Source organism: Lasioglossum baleicum, chromosome 13, assembly GCF_051020765.1.
Source record: "Lasioglossum baleicum chromosome 13, iyLasBale1, whole genome shotgun sequence".
In the NCBI taxonomy this organism is placed as follows: Eukaryota; Metazoa; Arthropoda; class Insecta; order Hymenoptera; family Halictidae; genus Lasioglossum; species Lasioglossum baleicum.
This window is the reverse complement of record NC_134941.1, coordinates 7,947,862-7,972,988: the sequence shown is the minus strand read 5'-3', so window position 1 is coordinate 7,972,988 and position 25,127 is coordinate 7,947,862. Positions and strand designations below refer to the sequence as shown.

Below are 25,127 nucleotides of genomic sequence, written 5' to 3'. Positions count from 1 at the left end.
CATTGTTCATATCATGATAATTAGACTGCGGATTTGATATATTTATGATAAAAATGAATACGTCAAGTAGAAAAATGAAAAGAGATAGATTTACGAGTATTGTTATAATATTTTCAATGACAATAAAATTTCATATGACCTCAGCCAGCACAATAGACTTTCACACTTTTCATTTTGCATGAAAATTGTGAGAACAATTTATTTCATAATGTTCAATGTGTACAACTCATTGAACTTTGTTCTTTACCATTGTTGAATTATTTGCCTTTTTAAAGATTAAAACCTCTTCTTCAAACAAAGGGATTAGCAAAGATATTTTTTTTTTCAATGTCTGTGTAAACCTTATTATGGCTTCACGGCAAATATCCTCTCAATTAATTCATTCAGTTGGCAGTTAAGTAGATTAGCTTCTATCAATGTACGCGTTACGTCATTAGAATTATTAATCAGCAGATAACGCCATTTAATTAACAAGTGTAATGGCACGCGAAACATGAGCTTCATCAGTTTCCTTGACGTTGATCGTTCGATATTTTGATAAATTGATACAAACATAAATAAACGGAGTTAAAAGTATACTGTAGACACAGCTTTCGCTTAAAATAATATCAGACTGTGTATCTTTATGCAGATTTCCATTTTCAGAGGTTATTTTATGGAAAATGGAGTAAAGGAAATATTTCTTTTGCTAATTATAAACTTCCTTCTGGTAAAAATTCAACGGAAATGCTATTGACTTTAATCATAAATTATTGTATTTCATCAATACATAAAAATTGATTTCCTTCTGATAAAAATGAAACAGAAATGCAATTGACTCGTATCATAAAAATTTTATACTCCATTAATACATAAAAATTCGAAATTTGATTAAACTCCATTCTCTGGTAAAATTAATTAAACTTTAATACAAAATTAAACAGAAATGCTATTGAGTCTTATAAATTATTATATTCCATTACTATACAAAAATTCGAAATTTGATTAAACTTCCAAGGTAACGATTAAACAGAAATGATATTGACTCTTATCACAAATTGTTATATGCCATCGAGACAAAAAAATTCGAGAACGAATTGTAAGGGTAAATTATATGAGAAGCTCTTTGCACTTTTGGTAATGAATTATACATGAAGAATGAACGAACATATTAGACAATGTTGTCGCAGGATTAAAACAGAGTGAAACAGTAGTTAGCAAGCGTAAAATACAGCGCAGGAACACTATATTTTACCGGGAGCTTTTACAGCCGCTAATTTGCACGCGTAAAGAGAAAATGACGTGTGAAATGCTCGCAATCGCTCACTAATATTATCCAAGCATCGCGTGATCACAATAACTCTAATTCGACCCTATTTCACACTGTCAAATACGCTCTAAATGCACAAATATCCGCAGTCTAACAACGAGGCGAGCCGTAGATAATATCCGATCACATTTTCCACGAAACCTGTTAACCAAGTACCGTGCAAACTTGCGAAACTACCGGGTGTAATCCACTGCGGATCAGAAAAAACGAACACACACGCACATACATACCGGAAACAATAACAGTTCATCACTGGCACCGATAATCTGTATCCGTGGTCGTACAAACGCATAATTTTCCTAATTAAAACTATTCACGGTCGAGAGCGATAGCGTTCGACCAATTAGGAGCACGTGGATCCGTGCGTGGGGGTATTGCACGTTAATTTCGCGTGTTTATTAAACGGAGAACTCGCCGAAAACGCCGCAACAATTGCCGGTCTGATCGGACAATAATAAGGTGCAATTAATGAGCGGATGACTCGCAATAGGACAAACAGCGATAATTAAAAATCGTGATAATCACGGATAGTTTCCTAATACAGTGTTCATAGGATCATTAATATAGGACTGCTGATTTCTATGCGAAATAAAAATTGTCTCATTGCAAGTAGACAAAAAATGGTCCCTTTTCTTAAACATTGGGCATTGAATAATTTATTTGGGGAATGAAACCTCCGCAGATTTTAAGATGCAGGTCTCCCCTTTACATTGATCGTTTGAAACTTGATGTACGATTTTTTTACTCCATTTTATCATATTTTAAATGACAGGTGTGAGGTCAACAATCTTTTGCAGCAACTAGCAATTTTAAAAGATTCTGGTGGCATTGAATATTTTTTCGAAGGAATCAAACCACCACAGATTTGAAGATAGAAGCTTTCTCTTTACATAGATCTTTAAAAACTTGATGTACCATTTTTTTACACGACGTTGTTAAAGTTTGAATGAAAAATGTGCAGTCAATAATCTTGGTAATGCATATCTCTTGGAGTTTTCATAGCAAACTAGCAATCAAAATCATCGGGTTTCGCGAGAGTCATCGAGATGACTTTCGTCCTGCTAGATCGTCGATAGCACAGTGCGATCAACCATGAAAGAGGAGAAAGGGTGCGATAAAACGTGGTAGAACGAAGCAAGCTGGATATAATTCCAATTAGCATCAGGTAGCTGGATAGGTTTTTGAAACGGGCGCGGCGCGCATCGGGCGGAAACGAACAACGGGGACATCTGCAATTACACACTTTTAATGGAGAAAACTTTTTAAGAGAGACATCTCGTTAGAAGCGGAATACGGCGGAGCAGCAGCGTCGAGGCTCGACTAATGCCTTGCACCGAGAGAAAGTAGACCTAAGGCGAAATGCAGTTCCAGACGCTCGTATAAATAATTACCGAGCCGGTGCACGCATCCTTCCCAGGATTGTCTGCACGATGCTGCGGAGGGATGAATGGGGGATTGGCCGGGGGAGGTAACTGGATCCACTAAATTCAGATTACACCCGGGATATTACGGGAACTCGATAAATTTCCAACCCGCTCGATTTATTCCGCAAACGACGGTACTTGTTAATAGAGACTTCAAAGTATCTCGCGAGTCGCTCGTGCGTCGGTTATCGCGAACCTGGCGAATCGTTCCCTTTGTCTCCGGTGCGAGAACGTGATTGTTTTGTAATAACCGGACTTTATGCGTTTATCGCGAAAATTGGTAAACGAAAGGTTAAAGGGAAATTCTCGTTAGCAGCTGTTAGACTAAGTAATTTTTATCAATTTTTTTCCAGAAAAATATTGACCATATGGAAATGAACTTTTATGGAATACGTAGATGCATTCTTAATCCACCAGGAAACATTTTTTAAAATTGTATTTGTTTGTTTATTTGCTGGACAGGGTACCATCGTCTCGATCCATTATGTCCATTATACAAAAATACAACAAACTAATTTTCTTGAAAAAGCAAGACAAAAAGCGTTGGTAAAAAAATTTTTATCCAAGATGGTATTTTAAAAAATTTTGAGGAAACGTTCGAGCATGAATCGTTTAATTATCGTTCCAGCGTATTGTTCCGGGCGATTTCACGGAAGCGGAGTTCGCGTAGATGAAGTTAGGGCTTTCGCCGGAAAGAAAAGTCACCATCAAATCGAAGTTTCAGCCAATAACAAACGTCTGTCCCCCAGTAATTGATTTTAACTACGTATACATCTACATGGACGCTTGCGCGTAACTCTTGCCAGCCGGATCCCGACAGAATTTCGAATCACCGATCACCGGGCGAAACTTTCCACGAGGAAGATCACTGACGAGAACCAAGAGACGAGCTGGAAAACTTTCATTCGAGTTTGCAAATCCTCTTTGCACCGGCAGAGATATATATACCCGGCCCGCCTACAGTTTTAAGAATATTATTCGTCGTCCATATCCGGAGTTGCCCGTAAAAGATCTGCGAGAGGGAAATCGAAACTCGCGCAAACAACTCCCCGCGCACCGCACTTTTAATGACTCGTGCGGAATTTCCGGAGATAAGGGAAGGTCTCACCCTAATTTCTCCGCACTATGGAAAAGGGACTCTATACTTTCTGCTTCTTGAGAACGAATGCTCGAAAGTCACCGTTTAAGGCGCAAAATTTGTAGAAAGTGTTAAAATTTAAATTCTACAGACATAGAAAAATATGTACAACGAATAAAACCACCACAGACTTGAAGCCAGAAGTCTCCTTTTTGCATAGACCTCGTAAAATTTGAGATACGATCTTTCCGACAGGTGTGAGGCCACTAATCTTTTATAGCGGCTTTACATTGACTTTTTAAAACTTGTTGTACGATTACTTAACTCCACGTAATTACAGTTCTAAAATTTAAATAATTCTGCAAGCATACAAAAATTATTTCCAGCACGGACTCGAAGACGAAGACATTTTACATTTTCCCACCCCCTGTTGACGGCATACAAGTTTCATTCGGGAAAAAATGGCTCAATTCATCATCGCAACGCCCGCAACATTGCGCGACGCAACTAAAACCTGAAGCTCTAGCTTGCACCAGAATTCGCAAAGTTCCCAATGGACCGTTCGCGAATGGTCTTACAGCGTCGCTGGTTCAGTCATGGCGATACAAAAAAAAATCTATTTACGCGGCATAATCGTTCCGGAGGCGTTTCAGGAAGTTTCGGCCGGTCGTCTTCGAATGATTATTAAAACAGAAGCCGGCGGAAAGTTTTTTAATTTGCTCCTTGGTAAATATAAGGTGCACAGTGTCGAAAGTTGCCGTGCTTCTACTTAATTTTCGATCGATCGGACCGGATTGCCTTATCACTCTGGGAAGTTGGCCCTAGTTCATTATTCATACTTGCAAGAAAATCCGAGAATTCGCTTCAACTCGAACGCACAGAACTTTGCTCTTCCAACGGGCGAGGGGGTTGCTCTCTCGCGCGGCGGGGTTACTTTCTGCTGTTAAGTATACGAACGCTTCGTTGCAACGCCTTTCGAATAATGGCGGACATAGTGCTACTTCAGCATTTAGTGCTTATAAAGTTAAACACTCGTCTTCCCGAGTGTACGCATTTAACACTGCGATAATGATCGTAGTTTTATAATTGAACCGCCGCCTGCGAAGCTGCCACGGATCCGTACGTTTCGCAGAGTTTGCCGAAATCCCCGCGAATCTTCGAAACTCCGTGTTTGCACGGAATCCGCAGTGTTTCGTACGTTCAAATTGATCAGCACCTTTGAACGATATTTTTTACAGTCTTACAGTACCGTTTCACAATCGTTCATTCACAGACATGTACCGTCTATTAGCAAATTTTGAAAATGTCTTTGCACATGATGCCAGAGATAAATACTAATTCATTTTAGAATAGAATTATTCTTTTACAAGATTATTATAAGAATATCGATGACGTTTTCCTGATTGAAACGAGCCCAAACACGACACAATTCGAATGTAGAACCTCGATTATCCGAACATCGATATCAGGATTCCTTATATTATTCGAACGCATTCTACTTGCAAACAGTTCAATCTAAAACCAATTGTAAAACTTGCTTTAGTCTTGCAGTCTTCTCCCGATTAGTTCGGATAATGGAGGATTCACTATATCGTGGATTAAACAGGCAAATATAGTCCGAACTGCGTCGTGTTCGATGTCATTTTAATCAGAAAAACGTCACAAATAAGCCAGCGAGAGCTCTACGAAAGAAGCGACGAGTGACAAAGCTTTACGTTTGAATTACTAATTTGTTTCTCGCAGCCGAATATTGTGCCTGGAGTAGATGTCATGTAGGTGTCGAATTTTCCGCATGTATCGATCCATTGCAGTACTATCGTGCACAAACAATGTATTCCACGGTGCACATTTCGCCGGGACGGGTTCCCCGATGTGAAAGAGGCGATCGCCGCCGTGGAAAGGGCTAAGTGACCGGAGGGGGGCCCGCGAGTGACCATGAATGAAAATATTGCCCCGACAAAAGGCAGATCGAGGAGAGCTTTTTCCCCGAGACGCTTTTCCCGAGCAGGCTTTGCCAGATTTTCGGAACGAGCCACGATCCCCAGAAGTCCGTAACGTTAAATCCGCGATTAAAATGCATTGCGTAAAATCGAGTAGACCCTATCGCTCGGCTGTTCCGCCGACGACGACGACGACGAAGCTCTGTCGGTGTTTCCACCCCCGCAAACCTCTACTATCACTCTAGGCGAGCCCCGGGTTTGATGAACAGTACGCGGTGCTTAAATAACTGATGATACAGTTAAGGAAAAGGAGTGAAGATAAATGTTACTGCGGCTCGGCCGGGATTTAAACGGGATAGTTAAGATTAGAACCAGCCGCTGTTAACCGTGTTCAAGTTAGAACGGTGAGAAATGATCCCCCACTTCCCGAACCCTTTTGTGATTTTTACGGGGATTCGACCAGATCGAAATAACCGTGGGTCCCTCCGCTCGTTACACGATTTTATAAAACCACCGTTTAAATACTTTAGATTGAAGGTAGCCCGCAATAAGGAGATCCACCCACTGCTCCAGGTAATTCGAGTAAACCAAACGCAATTAAAAATCAAGTACTGCTTCCGTCCGGATGGGAACTTATGGTTAAGTACTAGGTAATAACTAGGATTCGGGTTAATGAACGTTTATGGTGAATGTGGAACCTGTGTCTTACTTAATGTACCAGTAAATGCAATTTAATCCGCTCTGTACAATTTTCTCTTACGTTGATTAGAAGTCTTCTTTGTTGCTAATCATTTCTTGGGACAAGAAGGAAGTTTATTTTTATTTTATGTGTAGAGTCTGCCCCACTCGAATTTGTATGGGGTTCTGCCAAAGCAGAATTTAAAAGTAGATCGATAATTTTGTTCGAAATAGTAATTTAAATTATGAATAAATTGCTGAAAAGTTTATTGAATTATGAATAAACTGCTGACAAATTTGTTGAATAATGAATAAGTTACTCTTTAATTTTAAAACACTATTCGAAAATTCCCGGTAAGTATGTGATAAAATTAGGGCTGCCTCCTATGTATAACTGAGATCCTTTCAATTCGCAAAACGCGCGCGTCTTGTAAATAACAAATACGAGGAAACGCTTCCGGCGACCCTGTAATTTCAGATATTAAATGTAAATGAATTCTGCGAGTTGTTTGACTGCATCGCGAACACGGAAATTCGGAGCTGAATATGTAAATGAATTTGTCGGCTCCCTTTCCGCGAATAATGTTGCCAACAATGATATTTTTAATCACATTTTCCGCGGGTAAATATTATCTTTGAGTTTTTTTCCCCGAGACAGGCTACACGGCCAGAGTGATTCCGCGAGCGAAAGCGCGCTTTTAAAAATCGCGAAATGCTGGGTCTGATTTTTGCATTTCGTTGATATATATTTTACGGGCGAGATTCGTTCCATCGGAGTTTCGGGTGGGAGCGTTAATAACAGCGCTTAACAGTCTCGATCATCGGTGCTTGTAATAATCTTGTTCCCGTTTAATGCTGCGTCAAAACGCTCATCGTAAGGGGATTAAAATTTTACGTGCTCATAATTCACACTCACCCCGGGCAATTTATTGTTCCAGCGTTCGAAATCTTCGACGGCTGCTGACACGAACGAAACACACACACACACACACACTTTCTCTCGTTGCCGGTTTTTCAAACCTACTGTGTTCCAACTTCATTTTTCCAAAATCTGCAGAAACTGTGTAAAATAATTATTAATTTCTTTTTTAATTAAATCGTTACTACCGTATCCGTGACATTTTTCCGATTGAAACGATACCCAACACGACACAATTTGGATCATGCATGACATAGTAGAACATAGTAGAATGATTAAGCATGTACAACACAATTTATTGTACAAATCCCTAAAGATTGAATCTGAAACTGTACCACCTAACTATTCCACTGATTCATTCGGATGGTAGAGGTTCAACTGAATCGCGGATTAGACGAGTACAATGAAAATAGTGTCGTTGATCAAATATTCACAAAAAAATAATTGAAAGCAAAGAAATTTTGTCAATCGACCAGAAAGCCTCTTTACAGGTGGCGAGCTCATTTCGAGATATTCTAATTACTGTATGTGTACGCAATTGCGACTCAATTCGCGTTACGGCTGCGGGGATCCCGCAGAAAAATGGCGTCAATATATTCCCATAGTAAAAGTGACCCGGTTCGGCTCGGTATAACGAGGCTCGCGTAAATCTGGCAGGTTTAATAGCGTGTCTGCACGCTCGAGCAGCGGCGCGGCGAACGCGCGCGCGAGTAAATGCAATAGAGGCAACAACAGCATCGTCCGCTCAAGTTATGCTCGGCGACTGGAGACGCGATAAACAAAGAACCCGCGTGACGGTGGAGAGAAGAGGAAAAAAAAGAACACATCGGGAAAAATATACATTCGATAGAGAAGACTGCGGGGATGGAGGATGCTCCAAAGGGAAGAAAGATGGAACGCTGGGAACGGTAAAGAAGGGGGGGAGGAGAAATGCCGTGGAAATAAAGATGGAGAAAAATAGAGGAAAACGGTGCGAGGGGGTGGTTGCGGCGACAGGGAAAGTTGGAAACGGAGAAACAGGGGATGAGGATACAGGAGAGCTTCGTTGGGGGAGGGGGTGGCAGAAGGAGAGAGAGAATGATCCCAAAACCCAACGGAGTTCCTGGCACCGCGAAAAATAGGGCTCTGGAGCCCTCTTACCATTTCCAAGTTACGAGCGACATTACCGACATATCCCGCATAACGCAACGGTGGGCAAAAGTCGAGGATAATCGAGGGGAATTCCGACGTGAGATAGGTCAATACGGGGAGACGGGAAAAAGAGAACCGTAGGGAAATTGCACCTATTTGCCGATTGTGTTGCCCGGCAGTGATTGAGAGGATCAAGACGATCCGATGACCCGCCGATATCTCAACAGACGATCGCACGGGTTTCGAGATACACCCGTTTTTCTTGGTTACGAATCGACTGTTTAGGCTGATACAGCCCCAGACACAAAGGTAGGACAACCCACGTTTCTTTGAGCTTCCATATGACATCAGGTGAAAATGTATACAATCAATTGTATTGTCCAGGGTGTATAGAAATGGAGATCCTAAGGTGCCGCAAAATTAACGTTGACCTTTAAATTCAAGGTCAAAAGGTCAACCATGTCTTTATTCCATCTTGTTCAACTCAGTGCAAGGATAACGAGTGCAGCAGCAACCATGGGTCAAAACTCAACCATTCTCTCAAAAAATAAAGTTTTCCCGTTATCAAACTAATTTTATTTGTATTATATTTTCGATATATTTCAAGAAATAATTTCCAACGGTTTCGAATAAAAATATTATACAGTATTTTATCGATATAAGTCCCCAACACGGGTCTGCCCTGGGACACAATTATGTATGCCAGAGATACTATTCTTTGAGTTTTGCCGAACGTAGAGAAGGACAGCCGAGCTCGAGAGGCCTCGGTCGCCGAGATCGATTATAAAATACTGTATAAATAAAATCAGTTTGATAATGAAAAAACTTTACCACGATTTTTTAAGAGAACGATTGAATTTTGACCGATGGTTCCCTCTGCGCTTTTTATTCGAGTTAGGTTATCTATTTGATCTATTAATTTTTGTCATGAATAAAATCCACGGTTTTAAGAGTTTATTTTCGTTCTTTTCAATCAATGTTTTTAATAATTTCCCGCAAGCAACGAACTCCGGCGAACTTTCCGAATCATAAAGAAGCAATTAATCACTTTCGGGAAAATGTATAGCCATCCACTGGGGTGGGCTAGATTGACGATTTAGGAAAGACCAATTTCAGGGGCTTCACGTCCATTTACTAATTACATACTATTGCTCGATAGTATATCAACTTTATGACGCTCATTAGCAATACGTGTAGGCGGGCCCGGTCCGTTGTGTTGGTTTGTGTCATTAGCACAACTTCTATTTTGTGATACAAGTCGAAAGGCGACGCACAGGATACTTTGATTTTCGCGCATTACACGTTATTATGATTTATAAACTGTCGGTTGTTGATAAACTCCGCGCATAACCAATGGCGATACGCGTTCGGCGTGTAATAAACGGGAAGAACTAAAACAACATTAATGATGACTTCGAATAAATAGTACGGAATATTAACGATACGTATGATATTCGTGGTAGAATAAATCAGATGGAAAATATATAATGTTTGCCGGTCGTCGCGTTTTCTTTGAACGGAGAGCACTAATTAACGCTCGTACACGACGACTGTGTTGTTTCGAAAACTAAATAATTCCTTGATCTTAAAATTACATTGGGCAGGATAGTGTTAGATATTATCGATACAACCATAACAACATTTCTGTTCACTAGCCTGAAAGTTGAATAATCATTCTTTTTCAAGGAAAATGGCGTCGAGAATTAATGAAATGCGCCTGCAACTATTTAAAGAGAGATGTCTAAACGAGTAAAGAGAGAGATCTCTGTAAATCTTTCACTTTTATTTCCATTTACAAATTCGAATCAGTTCTTGGCATTTCACAATTAATCTGGATTTATCACATTCTCCAAATTGAATTGAAATGAGCAATTTGATAATTGTTCGTAATCTATGCATTTGTGGCAAAAATGAATTCTAACAATTTATGAAAATTCATAAAAGTAGAAACAAATTTTTATTCACTTCCAGTACCTAGTAATTAATGCATAAAATTATTATTTCACATGAAGATCTGGATTCTGGTGATGTTATTAACGAACGAGAATTTTGAATGATTCAATTTCGCAATGATTTGTCGTTATAAAAAGACGGAGAGCTCTTTGTGTGCCCAAGTTAATGGAACTAAATAGGTCATTCCATTGAACATTGTTTGAGTAATGATGGAATTGTAAATTATCTAGCTATGATAGTTCCCGCCACAATTGCAGGGACGATCAGTTGTAATATCCCACTGCCAGCAACAATAGTTGTTTGCATTCAGGACACAATATCTCGGAAAATCGAGATCAAAACGAGAAGCACTTATCGTTAGTGCGTAAACGCGCTTTGTGTATAGAATTTACTATATCGATTGCTTTCAGTCGATTCTAGTGTCAACTTTGAAATACTAATACCTTTTCGTTCACGCGAGCTATGATATCGGGTCAAAGCGAACGTTTATTTGCCGGATCTTTCTGTTAATTCCAAACTCACTTGTCGACAAATTCCGCAACTAAGCAAATTGCTTTTGCACAGTATTCTTTGATACATTATTCTCCCATTAATAAAATTAGCCAACTCAATTTTACAGAATTCTATATAAAGAATATTCAAAACTCCATATAAATATCTAATAAAAAGTACATTGCTTTTAAATGAATGAACAACGTGCAGTGGAATAAGTTATTCAAAGTTATTTTAATAAAATTGGACTAACGCCAATTACATTAGTTTATGAATTATTTGTTGGAAATGTTCTTGTCGATGAAAATGAAAACTTTTAATCGTTTTTTTTTTATCATATATATTTAAGAAATAAATTTGCTAAATAATTCCTCAGGGATGCATCGTTACAATCTCAATATTCGTAAATAAAAAACAATAGCACCCGTAAGTTTGTAAACCTAGTGTTAATGGGTCGCAACAATTTCTTGTTAAATCGCTTTCTGCATAGTTGGCCAAATTAAATTACTAGAACTTAAATAGTCCAAGTATAAGTTATTGCCTGTTAGAATGCTCCAGTAGAGACAATATTAATTAGTGCGACACTTAGGTGTAGCTTAGAGGAGCTGTTTATTTAAACAATCTCGATTATGCCACATATCTTTCACATATTTGATCTGCTGGAATTTTGAATGAATTTTCGGGAGATACAGATCTGTTGTCGTTATTAATTAAGTTTATTATCTACTTGGTGTACCGAGGCATACGGTGACCGGGTTGTCATAATCAATAGCGTTCGCAGAATTGCTGATTTGTGGATTATCAGACCCCTGGTGAGGTTAATTATTGGTTAAACGTTGGAGGAATAAGGTGCTTCGAACAGCCTGAAACTGTATTAACTAAGACAATGTGCTGCGATTATCAGCTTTAGAATCAAAATCATTATACCGGATTGCGTGATGAATCGTTAAGCTTTCGAAAAATAATTTACAGAGAATAATTTACCGAGAAATAAATTTATCTCTCAGACTGTTTAACGAAGTCAAAATTGGGTTTTAGCGAACCACATAAATCGACCAGAATTTCATCCCTTACGTAGTCTGAACAAAATGGAGCTTTTTTAGATTATCAGAATTGAGCTCTTTTCGACTTTCACTGTACATTCACCTCCACGATTTGTGTTCGTAATGAGCGACCTCGGTTCGCCGGAACAACTTCTGCGGATTCCGGAAGTTCCGGGCGAAGACCTTGTCGAACGAAACCGAAAAAAAGAGGAACGAGAAAAAATGGTCGAAAACAGTTTACGGTCGGGAATATTTCTTGCGCTTTATTCGATTTATTCAGCGGATATACGGCGCACCGGAAACGAGCTTTCTTGCGGCGGTCCCTTCGTCGAAGCTGAGGAATTTTCCGGGGGAATTTTTGCCCGGCTCGTGTACATAATAGGACGGAAACGGAGATTGAAAGCGTACTTTCATACGTAGAAAATTATGTTTGATATTTTCATTTGGTGCTCGCGTCGCGGTCAGAAACGTTGCCCCGTTCGGGTCGGGGGTTCGTAAACAATGGGAATATAGAACACAGCGGGCCGGAGGTCTTACGCGGGAAAATTCTGTTAAAACTTCCAAGTTTAACGTTACGAATGTTCTTCCATAATATTGTTCGGTAACGTCAAGCCGTCCCGATGTGCAAATGAGGGTTGGAGCGTCGGGTTACACCGGAATACCGAAATGCGAGAGGGAAAGATACAGCGAAAATAATTCGCTAGTTACAGTTGCAGTCGAACTTTAAAATTCGATGCTGCTATCTTACTGGATGCTTGGCAACGACAGCCGTCGTTTCGAAAAATTACTAATTCTTAAATTGGGAACGAGTTTCTCAACTCTTACGCTATAAATGCATAAATTTGAAATACTACTTGGAGTAACACATCCGCGTTAGGTTAACAATATCAATATTTTCATTTCATTATAAACCGGGTGAAGATCACCACGTGCGAGTACCTGTAGCAATGCTCTTCAAAATCCAGTTTTTCTTGTATAATTGTAATAATCTGGTTAAATGTAAAATTCTAATTAAACGCGCGATACAACTGCAGTAGATACCATTCAGTAAATCTCGGTTGAATGAAAATTTTAATAAAGAGTGCGCGCGCGACTGGTAAAACAATTATCGCAATGCATGGAACATTTCGTGTCTGTTCTAGAAAATTATAACATTAAATTCTAAATACATTTACTACATGAGTGAATTATTTTTTGAAGTATGTATATATAACTTCTAAAGCGTGTTTTATCATTATTTCACAATAAATCACTTCCCTAAAGTTCTGATTTTTATTTAGTACACGCGGCTCACTATAATCGTCCGCTTCATAACTCCACAAAGGCGCTGTACTATCTACTTTAAATTGATTTTTTCTTAATAATATCTTACGAAGCAGTTTTATTGTATACACTATTAGAATCTAAATCGATATCCCTGCCATTAATATTTCAGAACTTTTCGAAAGGAAAAATCTAAGCTGAACAGAATCATTCATGAATGGAATAAATTATTTGGAAATGATAAAAATGATCGGGAAATATGTAATTAAATAATAAAAGCTTGTATTTTATTTGGAATGTGTTAAAGCCAGAAAAAATGTACCTGGCACCTGTCTTTTGCAATCGACGAGGAAGATTTTTATTTTGCATAAAGGAGTTCCGCTAATGAACGAAAAAATTGAAATATATCGTCAAGTTCACAAATAGGTCATAGAAGGTTATATAATTAAATACTAAAAGCTTGTATTTCATTTTCAATTTGTTAAAGCCAGAAAGAATGTACCTGGCACCTGTCTTTTGCAATCGACGTGGAAGATTTTTATTTTGCATAAAGATGAAGTTCCGCTAATGAGCGATAAAATCGAATTCAACAAATCTGTCCTGATTCGCATTAAATAAAACACGTCAAGATCAGTCGGCTTTGGAGGCGCTTAACACCGTTTGTGTTCGACGATTCACGTGGCTGCCAGACAATTCATAAACTTTTCTATAAGAGGCTTTCGACGACATCAATAATCCACGCGGCTCTTTATTACCTCGGGCCGGAGCTGCGCCCGAGGAATTGCTTCCATGGGCGATTCGAAATGAACGTCGTTGTAAAAAAAATTGACAGAGAAAATGGTAGCAAACCAGTATGGCAGGGACACGACGACGACGACGATGAGGGAGGACGGTTCCATGAAAGCGGACTCACGCGGAACTTCTTTTGCGTTCGCGCCGATAACTTACAAGTTATGATTGAAGGTGAAGACCGTTCGTTACGAACTTACAAGGTAGATATCATTTAGGAAGTTTCTCACCTACTGTCTATGTACAGCCTGACCACGGTTGGCCGAGGAACTCGAGAACTAGCGAACCAATTTCCATGAAACTTTCTCGGCGCCACTGCAAAGCCGCATCGAAGCCAATCGCGGTGTCTCGACTGATCTATATTTTGCTTGCGCGCAAAATTTTTAATGATCCCCATTGGAAATCTTTGACGCGAGTTCCTTCGGAAGCACTTGACATTAACAATTTGATGGTTCTGCGGCAGGTTTAGTTCAATCGATAGACATTCTACGGTTGCACCACTGACATAATTCAACCAGTGAATTAATTTTTTTCTCAAGAAATTATTATTTTTACCATTAATTACGACAGACTCCCGAAATTATTAATATTCGAACTCTGTTACATTGAGTTTACTGAATTTTTGACTCAATTTTGCCATTTAATATTTTATTTAAGAACCGTTGACTGCTATGCCAGATGCAAGTCGTTTTTGAATCAATAATAAGATTTTCTGGAAAAATGGTTTCAATATGATGGTGACAAGATTGAATTAATTTAAATTTTGTACGACTTTTACTGCAATATGTACATGTTCGAATAAAGAAGGTGGCACCTAATGTCCTTAAGTTTTTATTGAAACTAGAAAGCTCATGAAGCAAATGCCCTTCGAGGCATTTGGACGAGAACAACGACGCCACGCCTACTCAGAGGAAACAAAATAGTTTATCTTCCACTGTTAGTCTTTTATCTTTTTCTCTGACATCATTTGCCCCGAAGCGTTGCCCCTGGGGGCAATCCAGCCGCTCCCAGAGCAAATAGCGCTTGTTGCCCGTGTCCGTTCTAGAGGAACTATAAATTCTGATCGACTGCTTTATTTATATGCAAAGTAATTGCCCCGAATGTACCCCGAGCTACCCTAAATCGTTCTTAAATAATTAATCCAGTAAAGAAATGCAACAGGAAAATCGAAAATGAATCATCAGGTGTGCGTAAATATTTATCGCGAGATGGACACGATTATTTTTAGCAAATATATTAATTATAGAAATATATTGAACTAAGATTTCACTTATCGATGAGAACATTAAAAGCATTTCTGAATATTGTTATTCCGACTTATTGCAATGACTAATATTTTCTATTAATACTATTAATTGCGACGAGGTTTGTTGTAACAGTTGATGCTTCGAAATGATAAATTTGTGAAATTTTGAAAATAGAGGTTAGCTAGTTTTGGACGGAAGTGTACATGTCTTGACAGTGGTAGAATTAACGATAAATGTTACATTTTAATAGGGAAAGGTACCGACGTCGTTTAAATGCAGAAGGAAATTACTATTGTGTCGTCAGAACTTTACGCAAGATGGAACTCGATGGGACAATTATTTCAATTGGACGACAGGGAGGAAGTGTTTAATGAGAACCTATAGGAATTTAAATTTAGTGATCCTGCCTGTAGATTCTCGATGGTTATATTGTAAGATATAATCAAGAGAGGAGACAATAATTCATATTTAATGAACCGATTCGAGGATTCACCCCCGGGAAACAAAATATCATCGGAATTACAATATTTCCCCATTAATAATTCTTTGCTGGACAACAACGCGAAATTCCAACGAATTTACGGGTTCACTTTAATTACCAAATACCATGATCGAGGATTACGTGGAAGTAGATTTAAGGAATTATCTACAGAGTAATCACTAGACTGTGGATTCATGTACCAAGAATACGTAAAAATATTAATGACCTGTTAAAGAGACAATATTAATACACTAATAAATTTTTTTGTTTTTATACAAATTTTAGGAACACATTCGTCACATTTTACATATAATTACATAGTTTGGATAATTTTTACATATTCGGATAATCGAAGTTAAACCATATCGTGGATTAAACAAGTAAATATGGAGCAAATTGCATCGTGTTTGGAATCATTTTAACCAGTAAAATGTCACTAATATATTGGTAATAGTTTCACAAAACAATAATTAAAAGCAAAAGGTTTTGTTATTGAATTGTCATGTTCATCTTATCGGAACTGTCGAAGAAGCAATTGAATTTTCATTTGGTCCTTTTACAATCGATAAACAATTAGCATTTCGCATAAAAATCCGCCGTCCTGTAATTACTTTATAGATTTATCGCGCTTGATTGATACTAACCGCAGACAAAGTTTTGCTTAATATGAAAGTTTTGGATAGCGTTCCATCGGAGCCGATTAAAACGCCTTCTGCGATTCAATACATTGCGCAATTGGTATCGGAAAGTAAGTGTTCCGTCGAAGTATCTGTTACGTTCGAGCCGTGAAAGCGTTCGCGCGCGTTCTCTCCCGCTTCACCTCGAGGAATCGACTTCTGTGTAAGTTTTAAACGGTTATTTAAGAAGAAAAACTTTACGCGCTTTCGCAGTACCTTTCACGTTAATACTATTGATGACCGTAGTAAAATAATCGAGCTACCGGGAATAGCATGAGCCAAGAATTCCGTTCCTCCGGGGAACAAACGAAATTAATATTCAATTGCGGCTGCCAATTTTAATACGGCCACCGGTCCAATAACTTTGTCAAACTCTATTTTTTGCTCCGTTTTTGGACATTCTAAACGTCCCGGTATAAATTTTGTTGGAGTAAAACGAAACTTAAAAATATAAAAAGTATTTTAAATTATAAATATTATAATAGAATTAATTATAAATATTCCACACCAGAAATAATGAATAAACAAACAAAAGGCAGTAAATAATACACTTGAGAATATTATCTTCCTTCATCACATTTTAGTACAATATATTAATTAGTTAATACTGTGTACCAGTGTGTGTCTGTTTGATGGTATTCACTTATTAATTGACGCTGAATAATTAAGGATGAATCTTAGCAAGATATCCACTCTGCTAGAACATTGGACAGAGAATTCATTTTTCAGAGAGCGAAGGGGTAAGTTCAGAGTTCACGCACAGGACACGGAATGATAGTGCAACTTGCCACGCATTACCATAAAGAGTGAACCGTTGAACGTCTGCATCGGTCGCCCGTAATTAATTTCATTCTTCGTTGATTTTAAATTGTGCCACTGAATCCAAATCGTTGATTTATGATTCCTGGCCAGCGAACTCGCTGCTTCCGCGGTTCACAATTTTTCAGCGGGAATTTCGGATCTATTTGCATGTTATTAACGCATTCGTGTTTTCTCGTTGCAACGTGAATCACTCTCCCGCGCACGCGAACAAATTTTCCCTGGTCGTTCATTTTTAAGCCGGATATTAATTACTCTTTTCTGTTGTTCCCCTCGTATTCATATTTTTAAAAAAGGCTAAATCTCTATGCATTCCGGGCCGGCTTTTTCCCCAATGTACTCGTTCACATCTTATAGCGGCTATTTTTCGAGTGACAAAACGGATCTGGGAGGAGACTATAAGAACAACATTGTTGCAATGTACATACAGACATTACAATTATAACAAACAGAAGCCACAGAGAAATCTCTCTTCCTTTCTTCAAGTTTCATTCAAACGTCTCCGAAAACTTTCAAAAATTTTTTTCGCCAATGAAACGAGCACAGATTTGAAGATTAAAGCTTCCTCTTTCCAACGGCACCGTAAAAAGTGATGTACGATTTCTTTTCGTTGTTTTATGAGATAAAAATGAGTATAAAAATCATTCAAAAATCAAAAAATTACTCAGTTTTATTTCATAAAACAGTGGAAAAAACCGTACATCAATTTTTAAAGTAACAGTTGGAAACAGGAAGCTTCAATCTTTTAATCTATTGTGGTTTCAGTCAGGAGAAAAATTTTTCAATGTTTTTACACACGTTTCAGACCATAGCATTTTGGACTAAAAATAGGTCCTCAGTTTTTCACCTGCTGCATTGTGCAAAAATATTCTAAAAAATAATAAACTATGCATTGCGAAAGTAGAGGCTGCTAGCGTTAAAATGAGTCCAAATTTATTGTCATACGATCATTTTTTACGGAATTACTATTTTCTGAAGATCATATATTTAGGGTTCAAATATTTCTTGCATCCATTGGACACGACAATTTTTATTTTTATTTAATTCGCGTAAATAAACAATAAAAATAGCGAAACTAATTTTTTTCCATCAGGCCTCCTTTCCGATTAAATCATTTCCGAAAGTTCACCGCGTACACGTGCACCTGAGTACTATTTAGCTCACGTGTCCGTCCATTACCGGTTATGACTACTCGAGTTTATGTTTATAAACGTTGTCGGCGGCATAGTATTATTCGTTCTGCCCAATAATTTGACACGCATCGATAGAAAATAGCGGGGACGATAGAACATGAACGGAATTAATATGTATCACAATTAGCAATAACGAAAACAATGTTAAATCTTCGCTCACATAAAAACAATCTTACTTAGAATTGATTTCCCGACGAGAATTCTTTTATACATATAAATCGCCTGTCCGTTTTCTGGGTTAGCGTTTTAGCGCAACCAGTATCTTAAACCTAACTTTAGCCAACACAATGCTGCATTCGCGGTTATTTATCGCGTTTCATGTTGGATTTTCGAAGGCTCAAGGCCGACAGTATTATTCCGATTTTGCCAGGACACTTTCTGTCGCCAGCATTCTCTACGGCAATTAACGTATCGCGACACCTCACGCAACGCGAGGAACTAGATTTATGGTTCCGTTTTTCTGGAACATCGGGGGATCCTCGAAGCGTGCACGCTTCTGCAGAATGATGCAGATATTGCTGCTGCCAAAAATCAATTTTTTATTTTTTATTAAAGTCTCCATACGCTATTCAAAATGGAATAAAACTTTCTACAGCATGCTCCAAACGACTTAAAAAAAGAACTATTAGTTTACCACATGTAAAAAATTTTCTTACAAATTGTCAACATTAATTTACGTACATAAATAAGTACCTTTTCAGTTTTCATTAAATACACAGACAGAGAATTCACTATTTTAATAACTCAATAAACCTGAAGTTGTTCAAATTGATTTTATAAAAGTTCGTTTTAAAGGGTGCTTTTAAGAGATCCTTTTTTTTTACTGATACTTGCAAACAGAATTATTTACAATAGATATTGACAAATTTTTGAGCCGATGCATTGCAATGAACCAATTTTTCGAGTACATCAAAATCGTGTGTTTCTTTCAAATTCTAGTTCAGTTGTCATTTTAGAAATTCTTGTGTGTTAGAAGTCGCGCGTAAAAACAAATAAAAGATGCTAAAAATCAATAAGACGTCGAAATCGTTCATTTATCTCAAAACATACCGAGTGTAAGAAGAAATCTGTCGTGAAATGTGTCACTAGCAAACAATCAAAAGTAAATCGTATCTGGAAGCAGTGTGCGACTCAAAATCGCATCAGGTTGTTTAAACAGGCGTAAAGGGTAAGGTGTCTATAGGGTTGTATACCGTCCGTTTACAAGGGAATAAAAAAGTAACGTCACGTCCGAAGTAATTTGTCTCGGGAGGCGCGCGATCGATCAAACAAAAATTTATTCCGAAGTTCTTTTTCCCCGCGCCCCAGCCCGGGGGGAGGGTTGATAAACTTATCAGCGATTGCAATACGATTTACCAGACACGGTGCATATTCAAGTGTTTCGGGGGCGGAATGTAAATTACACGGGAAGGAATTTATTACCGTTGCTGGATCAGTTAACAACCTCACGGAAGTCGCACAATCGTCACGAAAATGTGTTCTGTTCGGCGCGATTAATATACAGGCCGCGTACTAATTTAAATATCATTTGCACGGCGGGACACAAATGCATGCGATCATTAGCGTCGAAAGAATTTAATTACATTTGTTTCGAAACCGCCGGTGCGCCGGTGTGCTCCGTGTGAAAATTAATCTGACAACGGTCGTCGTCTCCGCGAATCTCTTCGTTCCACACACACATACACAGAGAACCCATGCATTCATAAAGAGACACGCGTAGACACATTCACGGATACACGGTGTCCCATTTGAAGTGAACCACTCGAACATCTCTGGAACTATTAATGCCATCGAAAAGTGTTTCGAGCAAAAGTTATAGCATAATTATATGTTGATGGTTCTTCTAATAGTCAGTAATTTTAAAATTTGTTAATGATACCCCAGGTATGTTTTGATACATCAATCGATGCCCTTCATTACTGTCCATAAAAAATTATTAACATTTTCATATCAAAAAACATAGTTCCATTAAACAAATTTGATACATTACCTCCACTCCTTCGCCCACAAAAAAGCTATTAAAATGAAATGATGTTCCCCTCGTGGCCGAATAATTTTTGTTCGAAATATGTTTCAATGGCATTCATGATTTCAGGGGTATTCGAGTGGTTCGCTTCGAATGAAACATTTACAGACATACCGAGACAGATGCAGGCATATTAGAGACAGCTACAAGCACACATTGCAACACAGAGACAGGTACAAGCACACATTGCCACACGGAGACAGAAACAGCACTATCCGAGACTTTTACCGAACCGGTAATGCAATTCTTAAGATTTTCACGAGACCGCCGAGAGTCTATTATTTTAATTGTGCACCGGTCCTCGGGAGCAATATCCCGGGGAGTGTGCCTCGATTGTTACGCGGCCGAATGATAAATGGAATCGAAGAGTATCGAGACGAGCGATCCGGTTCGAGGACAATTATAAATGTCTTGCGTTTTAATGTCTCCCATTAGGCGCGCGGATAATTGATCGGCGGAACAAGTGTCAAAAGTACAGGGAAGAAACAATGACGATCAGTCACCAATTAATCGCTGAAAGTCGGAACTTTATCGATCACTTTCTCTTCCTTCTCTCTCCTCTCCCTTTCCCTCCCTCTCTCTCACACGAGCAGGAGAACAAATATCCATCTGTTATTGGGAATCGGAGAGCTCGCTGCGAAGCTACCTTTGTCCCGAATTCGAATTTTCGAGGGAGTGAATGTTTTAACTTTTTTCAGCCCTTAACCGTGAAACTGTTTCAAGTTTTTCGGGAATTTTTATGATTTCAGAAATACGACAGAACCCCGTGAAACGCGATCGCATGTTGTGTAAAAAGATTTTATATCTGTGTTTTAAGTGTTTAAGTGTTTTAAATAATTTTTTTGATCGCGTTATACCAGGACCCATTTACTGACATTCTATCATTTCAAACAATTTTTTTATCTCGTGCAATTTTCGTTGATTAAATTATTCTGAGCTTGTTAAATATTCGCAGAGTTGTAATTTCGGGTTGCAAGAATAGCACAGAATAATGAATATTTACCAGGTATAATTATAGGGTTACAGCTCTGATCCCAGACTCGGACTAATGTAAGTATTATTGGTGCGCCTAATTACGGGTTGAAATCTGCGACAGCACTTTCTGCTGAGTTTTCGCCGTTAAAATTTCAACTATACCATTACAGACATGACATTAGAAATTGGTGTCGAAGTTGCATTGTCCTGAACTGTCAACAAGCACAAGCTTTCCGATCTCCTGGCCGGGTGTTGCTCTAGCAATTAATCCTCGAAAGTCCGAGCATTGTTGCACAATTTCTCAAATTCAACTTTTCCGTTCTTATTTTGCGACAAACGTAGACACCTTGCTTCCTATTTTCTATTCAGACACTCCAAATTGCACAGATATGATTTCATCCTTGACTCTTCATCCAAACTCTGTTTCACTTATTCTGGTCGCAAAACCTGTTCTCGTCTTACTGGAATCACATCCATCCGCAAACTTTCACCTCAGTAACCCATGCGATTCCTAAACACCACTAATCAAATTTAGAACCAATATATAGCACCATTTTCTCTTAAAAATATTTTACATTAAATTCCATACACACTCAATTCTTTCAACGTCTTTAAATAGGATTTCTATACCCCCACCACTCATATTTAGAACCAATACGCACCGTCTTCTCGAAATTCTAATAAATTGTCTATTTTCCTTATTATCCCATTATATTTCATGTTTCATTAAATTAATTCATTAATGTTTTAGTACTTGCTAACATGAATTTGCATTATGTGCATGAATCGAAAACCAACTTTTGGGACAACCTAATATTTATTTAGCAATATTAAAATATTAAACACATTCCGAAAGAAACTGTTGAGACAACCTAATATAATACTATTTCCACACCCCACCACTTTTTTACAAATTTTTCCATTTTCAAATTCCGTACGCACTCAATTGTCTCACAGTCATCCACTGACGAACTGTGCAATTGTCGGCGCGCTTTCAGTGAAGTTATACACCTTCTAATAAAGGACTTCTTAACGGAATGCCGTACAGTAATGTCACGATATATGCGAAAACTTTGCTAGCGAAATGTCATCTATTATGCGCTGTATACGGGCAGTGTTCCTTGTTTCCCCTTACCGCTAGCGTCGATCGTAGAAAAGGATAGTAAACAAAACATCGACACCGGAGTATCGGTAAGACGATACTAATTCAATGGAGAAACTGTTTTATATCTGAAACCTTTACCAACACAGTCGTGACATTTTCGTAATCGGACTGACACCAAACACGACACAACTCGGATCATTCACGATATACTCCGTTATCCAAACTGACCAGTGGAACACGAATGTTCGGAAAGTAGGAGGTAAAACACGATGAAAAAATTGTTTGGAAAGATTTTATATATACATATTTTCTGCGGCAGTAAATTCTCTACATGAACAATTTTTTCAAAAGTTATTTTCTTTACACTTATCACCACAAAATATATACAGTCATTTCTAACAATTCCTTGATTATACCTGGATTTATTTCTTCACTGATTTGCACAACGAATCGTGTTGCATATGGATCGTTTTAGAATTACGTATGAAGTGCTGGAGAGTTCGTATACCAGAGGTTCCACAAAATCGTCAGTCAAACTGGCAAACGTACACCGAACTGCGTCGAGTTTGGGCTCGTTTTGCTCGGAAAAATGTCACAAATCTCCAGGTAAAACTTTCGTAATTCCAATCCGACGTATCTGAAGTTCCCGGGCCCTGAAGGGGTACACCTGAACGGTACCTGGGGGACGGGATTCCTCGCGAATACCGAGCACGCCTCTTTGCACACGTATCGGGACATTACACCACTGCACTCTCGAAGAAAGTCCATAGTAGTCGGGGTGGTGGGTGAGCAAAAAAGAATCCGGGTAGACCCAGTTAAACGGTAATTTCCCGCAACGAGCCGCGGGCCGGAGTCGGTCACGCGAGGCCCGCGCGGCGGAATGTCTACTTTTGAGATTACTCACCGAACAATGGAGTAGGCGGGCAGACAAATATCGAGGCGAATATCAAAGGCTGCGATCCATCCAGCGGGGTGCACAGAAACTCGTTCGGGATTCAAGAGGGCGAACAAAAAAAGCGCGGAAGAGAAACCGACGGTGGCAGAAAGCAGAGAGGGAGAGAGAGAGAGAGAAAGTAGAAAGAGTGAGAGAAAAACAAAGAGAGAGAGAGAAAGAGAAGAAGGATATCTCTCTCTCCCGCTCGTAGAGAGCTTTCTGTGTTTTCCCCCTTCGGTGGTGTTCTCTTCTTTTCCGGGCCGGTCTCTCGTTCCCTCGCTGGTGTCCCGGTGCCAAGTCAGCGGTTGGCACACACAGGTGCGAAAAACCGACGAAACCGAGGGTAGGGGGGCACGGAAACACGGCACAAAGCAACCCGCGGGTTGCTGGAGAAGTAGGATGAAGAGCAGGACGTGTAGAACGATCGCTGTAGATCACGATGTCCCGCGGATAACAGAGGATGTCCACGAGACGTCCTCCTCTTGCAACACTCTGCCGATCACTTGGGAGGATGATTTAGTCAATCTGACAGGTGATTTACAGGAGATCGAGCGCCCGGTGATCGAGATTCTGGTGTCCTGGAAGTGTCCCGGAAATCCCGCTTCGAATCCTTCAGGACACTCAGCTGGCCAACCCCCTTCGCGCAGGAATCAGCCGGGGGAAACTTCGAGAGTTGGCGGACGATGATCTTTCGAGATCGAATCGCGGTACCGATCGTCCTGGAAGAAGTGTTAGTGCTTCTTCTTATTTCGTGGACAGGGGTATTGATTTTTTGGTTTGGGTCGTTCGATGCTAACGATGGTGTATCCTTTAAAAAAAGAACTTGTTCGAGGTTCACGGTATAGCGACGAGAGAAATCGGCGCAAGTCACTGCGATGCGAGGACGTCGCGACGACTGGCGGACGCAGACTGGCTCGAACGCCGACGTCCCTCGGTTTTCACGGCGCGCCGCGACGCTCGGCGTCCCCACGCCGCTCGTCGAGGGCGCTCACGCTCGTCGTTCGTGCCGTTTCGTTTGCGTGGCTTTCCGCCCCTCGCCTTTTCTTGCGATTCTTCGGCTGCGCTCCCTGTCCGTCTCGACGCAACGCGTCCGGCCTCTCTTTCTAGCTTCCTGTGCATCTCCTAGTTTTCTAGCTGCTACACTCTCTTCCACTCCTTCTCTCTTACTCTCTCTCTCTCTCTTTTCTTTACTATTAACCCGGAAAGGGCACACTGTTTTCTCGGACTAAGAAATACCACACTCGGATCTTCTTTAGCCCTTGTACTGCAACATCGACGGGATCTGCTGAATATGTATGTTACAGTAGACCCTCGTATAACGCGACCAAAAACTTGTTTAAAAAGACTGTATATGTGTATTGTATGTTGCAGTACATTTACAATACATGTACAAAACATTGCGTAAGACGATTGTACACACATTACCGCAGAAGATATGGATACACAGTAATTTTAAACAATTTTTTGATCGCATTATATGGAAATAAAATTCTATTTTGTTGTTGTCGATGTGTAGGCACTTCCTTCGTCTTCTTCTAAGAAATTATGAACAAACTTCTGATCACTGGAACTATTAGATCAATCGTAGTGCAAGTAGTTAGAGATTTAATTAAAATTTGCTAAAATAGTTTTAGGTGTATAGTTTGAAATT

At 39.3% G+C, this 25,127-nt stretch overlaps 1 protein-coding gene across 1 annotated transcript in view; it reads right to left on the bottom strand.

Moving 5' to 3' along the window:
* Positions 1-24,420, bottom strand: part of LOC143214746 (uncharacterized) — a 446,535-nt gene extending 422,115 nt beyond the window's left edge. Inside the window, exon 1 of the mRNA XM_076436114.1 lies at positions 23,447-24,420. The gene's annotated coding sequence lies outside the window, so the exon portion shown is untranslated. The remainder of the gene's footprint in view (positions 1-23,446) is intronic.
* Between the last annotated feature and the right edge of the window lie 707 nt (positions 24,421-25,127).